At 40.8% G+C, this 12,099-nt stretch overlaps 4 non-coding genes across 4 annotated transcripts; 3 read left to right on the forward strand and 1 right to left on the reverse strand.

Moving 5' to 3' along the window:
- Nucleotides 1-7,670: 7,670 nt before the first annotated feature.
- On the reverse strand, nt 7,671-7,759 carry trnay-gua (transfer RNA tyrosine (anticodon GUA)). Its single transcript is given in 2 exon segments — nt 7,671-7,706; nt 7,723-7,759. It is a non-coding gene; the product is annotated as a tRNA-Tyr (tRNA).
- Nucleotides 7,760-8,245: 486 nt separating this feature from the next.
- On the forward strand, nt 8,246-8,334 carry trnay-gua (transfer RNA tyrosine (anticodon GUA)). Its single transcript is given in 2 exon segments — nt 8,246-8,282; nt 8,299-8,334. It is a non-coding gene; the product is annotated as a tRNA-Tyr (tRNA).
- Nucleotides 8,335-10,169: 1,835 nt separating this feature from the next.
- On the forward strand, nt 10,170-10,258 carry trnay-gua (transfer RNA tyrosine (anticodon GUA)). Its single transcript is given in 2 exon segments — nt 10,170-10,206; nt 10,223-10,258. It is a non-coding gene; the product is annotated as a tRNA-Tyr (tRNA).
- Nucleotides 10,259-10,744: 486 nt separating this feature from the next.
- trnaa-agc (transfer RNA alanine (anticodon AGC)) lies at nt 10,745-10,817 on the forward strand. Its single transcript has one exon. It is a non-coding gene; the product is annotated as a tRNA-Ala (tRNA).
- The last annotated feature ends 1,282 nt before the right edge of the window (nt 10,818-12,099 follow it).

A 12,099-nucleotide genomic window follows, 5' to 3' on the forward strand; every position in this document is an offset into this window, starting at 1 on the left:
GTAGATATAATAATATAGATATATATATTATATATATAGATATATATATATATATAATAATTTGGTAAAGTGGTACAAGTGGGCCGAGGCTAAGGCTGTTCCCTCCCCTACAAATGTAATGTATTTGGAAAGTGCATGTTGTATTATTCGATTAGAGATGAAAGAAAAGTTTTCCTCCTTCGAGCCGGATTGAACCAGCGCCCTAAGGATGTCTCAGTGTTGAAACTCTACAGTCCTCCGCTCGCTAACCACATGGGCTATCGAAGTGGAAACGGATCGCTCGCCTGAGCCGTCTGATAGTTACACTACACAACTACCCTCAGGTTACATGTCAGGCGGTGCAGCTGTCTACACTGTACAGGTACATAACACCCCGCGACTATACAATTACTGTTTAAAACTGTACGTCTTATACACTTAATTACTGTTGCAAGCGTATATATTTTAGTGTGGTTCATTTCATCCTCTGCTCATACTGTTAGTACTGATATATCTCCACTGTTTATTGTTATAGACAGACATATGTACACATTCTGGTTAGATGCCAATATGCATTTCATTGTCTTAGTTTGTCCCAGTTTAACACTGACAGGATGAATTTACATGCTATATTTTTTTTAAGTTTCAACAACACCTAAAACGAAATCTGTATTAATGCTTTGTTAATAAAATGTTAAAGCAGAGGCTAATAAAAGGGAACATAAAAATAAGACGCTTTTTAGGAAAAACACTAAGCACACAGTGCATTTAGGGGCTGTTTCTGATCATACCACATGTTTCTTTCGCATCAGCAGTTGAGTTTTCGGGAGTTGTCATGGGCCTTCCTGACATGAGAGAAACAAAACACCAGTAAGAGCAGTGACTGGGGGGTTGAAAGTCTTTATAAAATCACTTACATTAAAAAGTAAGACATAGTTGTTGCCATATTCCACCCAAACATCGGGTTTACTAGAGGGGTTCATAATCAGCTGGTCAGAAAGTGTTTGGCTTGCCCAAAGGTTTATTCTTTGTCATGTTTCGGCCTACGGAGGATGTTGGCACGGGGGGGAGGAGGGGTTTTTAATCATGATCCCATTATTGAGAATAAGCTTTTGATCCACATGCACGCACGCACAACAACCAAAAAAAAAAAAAAAAACATAATCACCTTCAAGTATGAGCACACGACCACATCAGGTGTTACGCTATGAACGAAAACCACGAGGAACAGCGGTCAGACGATGAAGCGTCCAAGACGAGACGAGGAATGTGCAGACAGACGAGACGGCAGGTGGGCTTTCTTTTTCTGACTGTTCATTTGTGAACGATTTAGGCGTATGCAGTCCATTTTTAATCATCTGAAGGAGTCAATCCAACCGGCAGAGTGACCCCTTAACACGCTGAGGCTCCCATGATGACACAAACATACTGCATCTGATTGTACCGGTGTGGGACATGAGGCGCCCATCTAAAGTGCGTGGAGAAGTCTGGAATATCATTTTGCGTTTTTTTCCCGGGCCCTTTACCAATTTTTCATATAACACTATTTTTTTTTAAAATCTAAATAAAAATGGTTTATAAATCATCTACAACCTAATTTTTTTAATAAATTACACACGGTTCAACCACACAGTTGAAATTTGCAGTAGAAAACTCAGGGATAGAGAAGATGCACACTGCATCTAGAAGTGACAAAAAGTTTAAAGTTGGGAGAAAAAAAAAAAGACATCATACAACAGCAAACTGATTTTAAAATTTTAGCCAAAACAAGAGATCGAAGGTCCATTTTTTTTTTTTTTGTTGTTGTGTGTGTGAGTGAGAGTTTGTCTGACCCCACAGTGTCCAATCACAGCTCTGAAAGCAGCACAGATTGGGTCGTGTGTGTTGTGTTTATATACTTCATGTGGTGTATATACTGTGTGTAAATTAGTCAGCATAGCTGTGATGTTTATCACGCCGTGGTCGCAAATCCTGAGCCCATGCTTTGATGGCCGAGGTCGTGTGTTTGGAGCAGCTGCCACGTCGAGTTGGTGAAGACAAAGCGTGGCCCTAGACCACGAGACTGTGACACCCAATTCGCCGCGGCAGGAAAAACAGCGAAAGCACTTTGTTTTTAAGGGTTTCGCTCTTAAAAACTGGTCCTATACACGTAGGAACCACACCTAGTTTCAAACTTTAATATAAATTTAAACTTGAAAATATGCTTTGTTAGAATCAATGACTTCAGTAACTGTAGCTGGGAACAGAAGTACCCTGTAGTCTCACAAGCTGTGAAAAAGCAGCAGTTTTTAGGGGACAAACATATAATAGACCAAAAGAAACCAGTATTATGATTTAGTTCAGCTAATGGTGTAGTTGCCGATTGCACCCCGGTTCCTGACACAAAGAAATATTAAAGCCAGGTGAAAAGGTTCTGACTTCAGGATTCTGTAGGTTGGTCCATGCTCGTTGTAGCATTACGGCTATGTACGCCAGCGCTGGCAGGATGTAGTTGTATGGAGGGAGAGGAGGACCTCTTTGAATATGCCAACACCTGGAACACACTGTCTGAGATGTTGGTGTCACCTGGGCAGAAGATACACAGAGGAGAGCACGAGTCAACAATTAACTCATGGTTGTTAGATCACTTTTATTCAAAGAAAAGCAACGATTCAGTCAACAGCCTGTCCCATTCTATGGCCTGTGAGTCTTTTCTTTGACCCAGAGGAAACTGCGTGTTTTTTCAGAGATGAAGACGGCTGCTGTTTTTGCCTTTTCCAGACCTTGTTCCATCAGTGGCCCCACGACACGAACACACTCAGAGTAAAGAAGGAGGTTTGTCTCCAGCCAACTAAACACAGCACAAAACACAAAGATAAAGGTTAATTTTGCACAACAATAAAGAAACATCTGGTGAGTTTAAAGATTCATCATGGTCCATGAAGTTAAAATTTATTTTAGTGCTCCAACACAAGTTAGATTTTTTAGCTGTATTATACACACAAATGTACAAAGTTCATGCAATGAATAGAACTTCATCAATCTTTAAGAACTCGTGAACTGCTGGAGTGTGTTGACAGTGTCCTGGGCACACAGTGGATGATATTTGCTTCATTTGTCCACAGTGGGAGAGCAACAACTAGTATGATGTATTGGTCAAAGGCTTTTCTTCACATACACATAGGTTAGAGTTTAAGCATGGATGTTGTGAGGGATGGTTTTTTGTACCTGAAGCCCTGTTTGGTGTAGACGTTCTTATTTTCCCCAGGCCTGCTGAGATGCGGCTGTGACCGAGTTGCCAGAGGCCTGGCTGTGGTGGAATCGAAACACACACACACACACAACGTAAACAACCCCCCAAAAATAGTTTAATGGGCAAAGCCTTGTAAAAGTCTGTCTAAAGATGAAGATTAGTGATTGTGCGAGTTAAAACAGACTCGGACTTGACCTGCGAGGAGCCGTGGGATCTTGAATGTCGTGAATGATGAAGCCGGCGGCAAAAAACACGAGCAACAACCATGACATTTGGACCAGGGAACCCCACGACCAACGCATCTTGTACCGCGGTTTCTGGAGACAGGAGAGGAATACGGAGAAAAAAAACCAAGCATTAAAAATACATGTAAAAAATTGTTTTGTGGCTTATTCAGGTTTTTGACAGCGACTGTCTCAGCCATGGCCACAGGTTTATGCAATCCTGAAAGCTCCTAATTCAACAGAGTCTCTCATCCCTCATGGTCACTTAAAAGACTGGATTGTTTCTTCAAAGGTTCTTTCCGGAGCTGAAAATGGAAAAAAAGCAACACAACAGGTAATTCAAGATATGGAAAAGGAGAGGTTGGGTGAGTTTGTGATAAACGCATCATCCCGGAGTGTTGTACCTTTGGTGGCAGGTATTCCGGATTTCAGAGGTTGGTTCACACAAGCGAAACTGAAGAAGAAAAGAACAGTCGCATAATCTGATACTTTATAAACAGATAAATGCCAGAAACATTTATAAAAGACAATCAACTTGATATATGTTTTTTGTTACATTAATAAACCAACCCCCGGACTGGGGTAAAAATGTATTGGGTGTAAGCTGCCTCCACACTCCTAGAACTCTGCACATCTACACACAACACACTCCCCGTCATGCTGCTGACGCTGCAAAAAGAGAAACAGAGACCAAAGACGACAACCAGCCACATCCTACTCAAAAATACTTGTCCTGTAGCTTTTACTTAATAAATACTACTGGGAAACTGGCTGGATTGAAGACAAGGTGGGTGATTGGCTTGTAAACTGTCAACATCATGGCAAATGGCCTCGACAGAAGAATTTGTGGTTTACAATCCTGAGTGGGCATTTTCTGTTTGACATGTTTTTACAATTAAATTCCACGAGCAGACGCCGAGATGTTGACATTGGTGCGGCTGGTGGTTATAAACACCCTGTTAAGTATCTGTCGGACGCGCCTTGCCCTTTAGCTTACGCCATTTGCAGACGATGCTTTGTTGTTGTTTTAAGACCGCCAGTCACCTTTGAGTCTAGCTCTCCATACTGTCTGACTAGGTCACTTTCACCTTCTGATTTCTGCTAAGCAGACTCAACCTACACCGCTCACACTTCGTGTTGCAAGCAGTATTATGTAGAACAAGACAGTTTTAAATGTGGTGTGTGTGTGTGTGTGGGTCTTACCTCTCTCTCATGTCACTGGACAGTGTGGTGTGGCGCTGGACAGAAAGGACGGCAGTATGGGTTACCGGCTCTCAGGTTTTGGCTCCAAATGCGAGGGTCTTCAGGTCGAGGGTACAGAAGCGCCTCAGCTGCTCCTGCAGACTGAACACAACAGAAATGTTTTTAGTACTGATGACATAGGCGTTTTGTAGTGATGTTTTGTTCATTGTTTTCTAAATGTACGTTGATTTAATTAATATATATTTCGAGAGTTTTCCTGCATACCACAGTGGGTGCGTGGTACCAAAGATAAAGCAGAACCAACGAACATTTACGCCATAATTCATAAATCTACAAAATGTCATAAGAAAACAACACTGCCCATCCCAGTTTCTCAGACTACAAAGTCTTTTGTCAGTGCAAAAACCCCAAAGTTCGTTTCATTTTAATATATGACGGAAAAGGCAACAATCCCAGATTTGAGAAATGAAAAGATATCTCATATGACCTTTTTTTGATGAAAATGAACAAAAATCAGAGCTCTCGATGTAACAATAATATGATCTTGCTAACTGTGCAAGTGCCAGAGATGAAAAGAACATCAATTGCTTCACATTCAAAGTTCCATACAACAAAGCCAAGGCTTCTTGCACACAGTGGACGCTGCTCTTCCTACCTCAAAGTCCATCTTGTGGTTTTTGATTAACATTAATTTAGGTGTTTAAGCAATGCTGGGCTAAATTCCTCATTCTCCATACCACTTACTCCACAACGTTGTCCTGGCGGTGCACATGGACTTATGTCCTGAAGACCTGTGTAGCAGTGTTAGCGTAGGTTAAATGTACCTTGATGACAGGCCGTTCATGGGCATGAAGAGGCGAAATCCAGTAAAGGAAAGAACTCTTTAGGACCCATGATGCCGATCCCTTTGTCAAGTTTTTGCCATGAACTCTGGAAACAGAAGAACATCAAGCACAAATTCAGAGTCCGAGGTATAGTTTTGATTGTTAAGAACCTATGTACATTAAAAAAACAGTCCATATTTGCTCAGAGGGACCTTTAGTTTTTTTTATTTTTTTAATTTTCAAAGACAGGGTCCTTCTCTCTGATAGGCCAATGGCATAAGACACAAGGACTTGCACACCCACCAGCACAGAAGCATGATACCCAGGCCACACTGAACACAATAAAAAGAACTTCTTTAATCACATGGGACTTGTCAGTTCGGGCTTTAAATTGTCACCAGTTTGGCCACAGCAGTTGGAGGCAAAACGGGCTTTTGTTCAAGTTTAATATATAAATAGCACAGAAACAGAACGTTAAGTCAGCTAAATAGCATAAAAATAAAATCAGCAATAAAAGACGAATTAGCTCCTCTGGTCACGGTCAAGCCTTGTGACATTTGCCACATCATATCAAAAGTCTGAGGCTCAGACAGAAATCTTTACATTTGGAGGTTTGATCTGAGTTCAACATCAAGATGGAAAATTGCAATGCATAGCTTCATAAACTGTAAACGTTAATCCTCGCCCCTCGCCTGGGTGAGCCGGATGGTGGTTTATGTTAACTCCCCAAGAATAATTCGTCCCCCCGCCACATACTGACACCCACCTCAAAGCCTCACCAAAATCCAGGCAGAGACCTGGAGGAGCAGCTGAGTTTTTTGAAGTTAATACCATGTGTTTAGTTTAGCTCACAGTCGCCCATCAGTGGATGTGGCTACTGCTCCTTAATGTGTACCTGTTGCTTTTCATTAACCCCCCAGCCCAGAATGTCCATCTGTCATCAATATTGGTTGAGAAAGTGGGGAAAAGGGAAGACTAACGCTGAACAGAGGATGAGAAAATAACTGTTGTCAACATATCTGAAAAGAGAGTGCGGGTTTTGTAGTTATGTGAGAGTGTTAGTTTTGATTGGGTGGTAACCTCTACCTTTAGTAGGGAAACACACCTGAAGTCGGGCGGGCTGAAGAGCCATCGTGATTGGCTGACAGCAAAGATGAAATGGTGGGCTGCGATTGGTCCGTCCCAGCAATTTTGGAGAAGGAAACTACTTCACAGGACTGGTCCCAGCAATTTTGGAGAAGGAAACTACTTCACAGGACTGTTAATGTGTTTTCATGTTTGGAAAAAGAGAGAAGACAAAAGCACTGGACAGCGCCCGTGGTTCGATCCCGGGGAGGGATGGGGAGCAGTATCTATACAGGATAGAATTTGTTCGAAGTAACCACTGAGCTAAACCAGTGCGACAGGTAGACGGACAAACTACTTTATAAAGGTGAAACTGGGAGTGTCTGTCAGGTACAGACAGAGAAGTGACGCTGGCGCTGCTAAGCTACATTACATCCACGCCGCCTTTGTGGCGTATTATCGCGTTAAAATAAAAAAAATTCTATGATAGCACAACAGTGACACAATATTTTGGGTTTTATACACTTGTTTGTATAATTTTTATGTTATACAATACACAGTTAATTTAGTTCATTAAGACACGACAAGCATGATCAAAAGGTAATAAATAAGTTTGTTAAAAGGGTTTTTATTAACAGTCTTTAATGCATTAAAATATACTACTTTAAAAAGTCAAATATTTAGAGCTTCCTTTATAAGGTTATATTGTTTAATACAGAAAAAAAATAACAGCATAAAACACAGATGCAGAATTAAATACAGAACAAAATCAATAAATGCTGAAATTAAAATGTAAACAAACAAATAATGAAAAATCTTAAAATCAAAACAAAAACAAAAGCACTGGACAGCGCCCGTGGTTCGATCCCGGGGAGGGATAGAGAGCAGTATTCAACTAGAATTTGTTCGAAGTAACCACTGAGCTAAACCAGCGCGACACGTAAGTGGACAAACTACTTTATAAAGGTGACACTGGGAGTGTCTGTCAGGTAAATAGAGAGAAATGACGCTGCTATGCTACATTACGTCCACGCCGCCTTTGTGGCGTGTTATCGCGTTAAAATCACACTAATACTGAGATAAAGCCTAAGCATTTGGTAAAGTGCATGTTTATTCGTATTAGAGATGAAGAGAAAAGTTTCCTCCTTCGAGCCGGATTTGAACCAGCGACCTAAGGATGTCTCATGTTTGAACTCTACAGTCCTCCGCTCTACCAACTGAGCTATCGAAGGGGCTGGAGTCCAATCACCCACCTGAATTGACTATAATGGACCTGTATGACAGCTGGACTACGGTACACACAACGTGTTTCAAGACTTCAAGATAAAAGTGAAATGTAGTTTTACCTATTAGCTTTTCTGTGTGCAGGAGTTTAAATCCAATCACGTTGCCCCATTTCCATCTTTCTCCATCTTTGCTGTCAGCCAATCACAGTGGTCCTTCTCCAAAATTGCTGGGACGGACCAATCGCGGCCCACCATTTCCATCTTTGCCGTCAGCCAATCACGATGGCTCTTCTCCAAAATTCAGGCCGCCGGACTTCAGGTGTGTTTCCCCTACGAAAGGTAAATATATTGCTAATATCATTGTATTCCGTCAACTATCTAGCTTGGTCGGTGTTAAATATGCATCATAGAGAAAAATAAATACGATATCAGAAATAAACCTTTATTGTTTCTTTATTGTGTGTGCACAAGGTGGGTGACTGGACTCCAGCCCCTTCGATAGCTCAGTTGGTAGAGCGGAGGACTGTAGAGTTCAAACATGAGACATCCTTAGGTCGCTGGTTCAAATCCGGCTCGAAGGAGGAAACTTTTCTCTAATACAAATAAACATGCACTTTACCAAATGTTTAGGCTTGATCTCAGTATTCGTGTGATTTTAACGCGATAATACGCCACAAAGGCGGCGTGGATGTAACGTAGCATAGCAGCGCCAGCGTCATTTCTCTCTATTTACCTGACAGACACTCCCAGATTTTTCATTATTTGTTTACTTACATTTTAATTTCAGCATTTATTGATTTTGTTCTGTATTTAATTCTGCATCTGTGTTTTATGCTGTTATTTTTTTCTGTATTAAACAATATAACCTTAGAAAGGAAGCTCTAAATATTTGACTTTTTAAAGTAGTATATTTGAATGCATTAAAGACTGTTAATAAAAACCCTTTTAACAAACTTATTTATTACCTTTTAATCATGCTTGTCGTGTCTTAATGAACTAAATTAACTTGTATAACATAAAAATTATATAAACAAGTGTATAAAACCCAAAATATTGTGTCACTGTTGTGCTATCATAGAAAATCTTAACTGAACTGTGAAAAAAATGAGGTTGATGACAGATTTATGTGTTATTTGACTTCTCTTTATTTTTAATACTTGAAAGTACATTTAACAGCTAACTTGCACTTCTCTGTCTGTACCTGACAGACACTCCCAGTGTCACCTTTATAAAGTAGTTTGTCCGTCTACCTGTCGTGCTGGTTTAGCTCAGTGGTTACTTCGAACAAATTCTACCTGTATAGATACTGCTCTCTATCCCTCCCCGGGATTGAACCACGGGCGCTGTCCAGTGCTTTTGTCTTCTCTCTTTTTCCAAACATGAAAACACATTTACAGTCCTGTGAAGTAGTTTGCCCACAATAGATTTGCTTAAATCTCTTTAATTTAGCGGATCTTTCCTTCTCGGTTATCAACCCTCGTGTACAGTCCAGTGTTTTTCTACTACCTGTGCTGACCTATTGGAGGCCACTACAACAACAGAGTATAGTCTGATGCAGTGAGCTGTAGACTAGAGTATGAGGACCGAGCATCTGTATAATCTCCTCCAATCACGTTGCCCCATTTCCATCTTTCTCCGTCTCTGCCGTCAGCCAATCACAGTGGTCCTTCTCCAAAATTGCTGGGACGGACCAATCGCGGCCCACCATTTCCATCTTTGCCGTCAGCCAATCACGATGGCTCTTCTCCAAAATTCAGGCCGCCAGACTTCAGGTGTGTTTCCCCTACGAAAGGTAAATATATTGCTGATATCATTGTATTCCGTCTACTATCTAGCTTGGTTTGCGTTAATTATGCATCATAGAGAAAAATAAAAACGATATCAGAAATGACTGCAGCAAAAGGAAACACACTTGTTATAATGTTGCATTAAGTAACAAAAGGCAAAATGATCTACATATATCTATATTAATATATATATATATGATATATATATATTATATATATATATATATATATTATATAATATATAATGTCGTTATTTTTATCGTATCTTCCGTTAGTATCAATACAGTATTAAGAATAAATGTAATATACATTTGCAGGTGAAACTTGCGTTAGGCTAGGCCATCTTGTGGCACTTGTACGTTACTACAAAATACTGTTTATTACCAACTTCCTTTTTTAAGTACGACTGGATAAAAGAGCTTTATGTTTTCTATTGTGTGTCCACCAAAGTGCATATTCCTATATCCAGTTTTTACCATAGTTACTTTAAACTCCTGCACACAGAAAAGCTAATAGGTAAAACTACATTTCACTTTTATCTGAAGTTTTGAAACACATTGTGTGTACCGTAGTTCAGCTGTCCTACAGGTCCATTATAGTCAATTCAGGTGGGTGATTGGACTCCAGCCCCTTCGATAGCTCAGTTGGTAGAGCGGAGGACTGTAGAGTTCAAACATGAGACATCCTTAGGTCGCTGGTTCAAATCCGGCTCGAAGGAGGAAACTTTTCTGTTCATCTCTAATACAAATAAACATGCACTTTACCAAATGTTTAGGCTTTATCTCAGTATTAGTGTGATTTTAACGCGATAATACGCCACAAAGACGGCGTGAACTTAACGTAGCATAGCAGCGCCAGCGTCACTTCTCTGTCTGTACCTGACAGACACTCCCAGTGTCACCTTTATAAAGTAGTTTTTCCATCTACCTGTCGCGCTGGTCTAGCTCAGTGGTTACTTCGAACAAATTCTATCCTGTATAGATACTGCTCCCCATCCCTCCCCGGGATCGAACCACGGGCGCTGTCCAGTGCTTTTGTCTTCTCTCTTTTTCCAAACATGAAAACACATTTACGATCCTGTGAAGTAGTTTGCCCACAACAGATCTGCTTAAATCTCTTTAATTTCGCGGATCTTTGCCCTTCGGGTATCAACCTTCGTTTACGGTCACTTTATAGCGCGATGCCGTGCATTATAGGGTACGACGGGGGATTAGCTCAAATGGTAGAGCGCTCGCTTAGCATGCGAGAGGTAGCGGGATCGATGCCCGCATCCTCCAATGAATCTTTTGAGAAACGTATCAATTTTTTTCCGCTCACCTGACATGGTTTGTCCTTAACAAGACGCCATCACGCCCATAACATAGCTTCTAGTCAACGGTAAGTGTTGGGAGAATATTAACAATAAAATGCTCCTTTAAGAGACAGCGTAGTTAGTTTGTCTGGAGTTTGTGTAAATTTAAGACGTTTGTCTCGTATTTTATTCCTGTAACCAGTTTCGTGAATGATTAAAATAACTCAAATCCAGGCGCCAACAACCATTGGGAAACCATAAACTACGAGTATGTTTTTACATTTGAGCTAATCCCCCATGATACCTTCGCTTTTCTGACGTGTTTATATAAACATACTCATAGTTCATGGTTTCTCAATGGCCTGGACATAAAAACCTACGCTGTCTCTTAACGGAGCATTTTATTATTAATGTTCTCCCAACACTTACCCGTTGACTAGAGGCTATAATATTGGCGTGATGGCGTCTTGTTAAGTACAAACGATGTTAGGTGAGCGAAAAAATTACAGTTATTTACAATTACAATTAATTGTATTGGAGGATGCGGGCATCGATCGAGCCCTTCTCCGCCAAAGTAAGCTCACATCAGCCAATCACGTTCGTCCTGTGGGCTTACTTTTGACCAATCACGTTCCTCCCTGTGGGCTTACTTTTGACCAATCACGTTCCTCCCTGTGGGCTTACTTTTGACCAATCACGTTCCTCCCGCTTATATTTCGGCCCGCCGCTCTCGCGATCATTTTCCCTCTGACAGTCCGTCTGTGCTTTGGTAAGTAATGTGTTACTCTGTATTTGAACGTATGTACATGTCCATATATTTACATATAGCTGGCTTTAATGCCACCACAAGACATTTCATGTGGTGTATACCAATAAACTTAATATGTACAATTAACGATGATGCGCTAGCAACACCATCGCATGGCCGCATCTACTCACATGTTCAGGTCCAATTTCCTAACTTTAAAACACAAAATATATATTTAAATGTTCAGCGAGAGCTCGAGATGCTAAAAGTGAAGCCGGTTCAAATGATTGGAAATATGTTTTGGCCAGAAATCGAGGTTTTCAAGCGTTTTTCCCTCTCAGCGGTGTCAAATGTCACAGCAGCGGCTGTGGTTGATTGCTCTGCTCTGATTGGTCGGCTCCACCTGGCCTCACTCACTCACAGACGTCTTTTAAAATAAGAGTCCCTTCAAAATAAAAGATGTATAAGGGCGACAGGGCCAGAGTCAAGCACACTCAAAATTTCTTTAGGATTTTTTTCT

The sequence above is a fragment of the Larimichthys crocea genome, chromosome XI (genome assembly GCF_000972845.2).
Source record: "Larimichthys crocea isolate SSNF chromosome XI, L_crocea_2.0, whole genome shotgun sequence".
NCBI classification, from domain to species: domain Eukaryota; kingdom Metazoa; phylum Chordata; class Actinopteri; family Sciaenidae; genus Larimichthys; species Larimichthys crocea.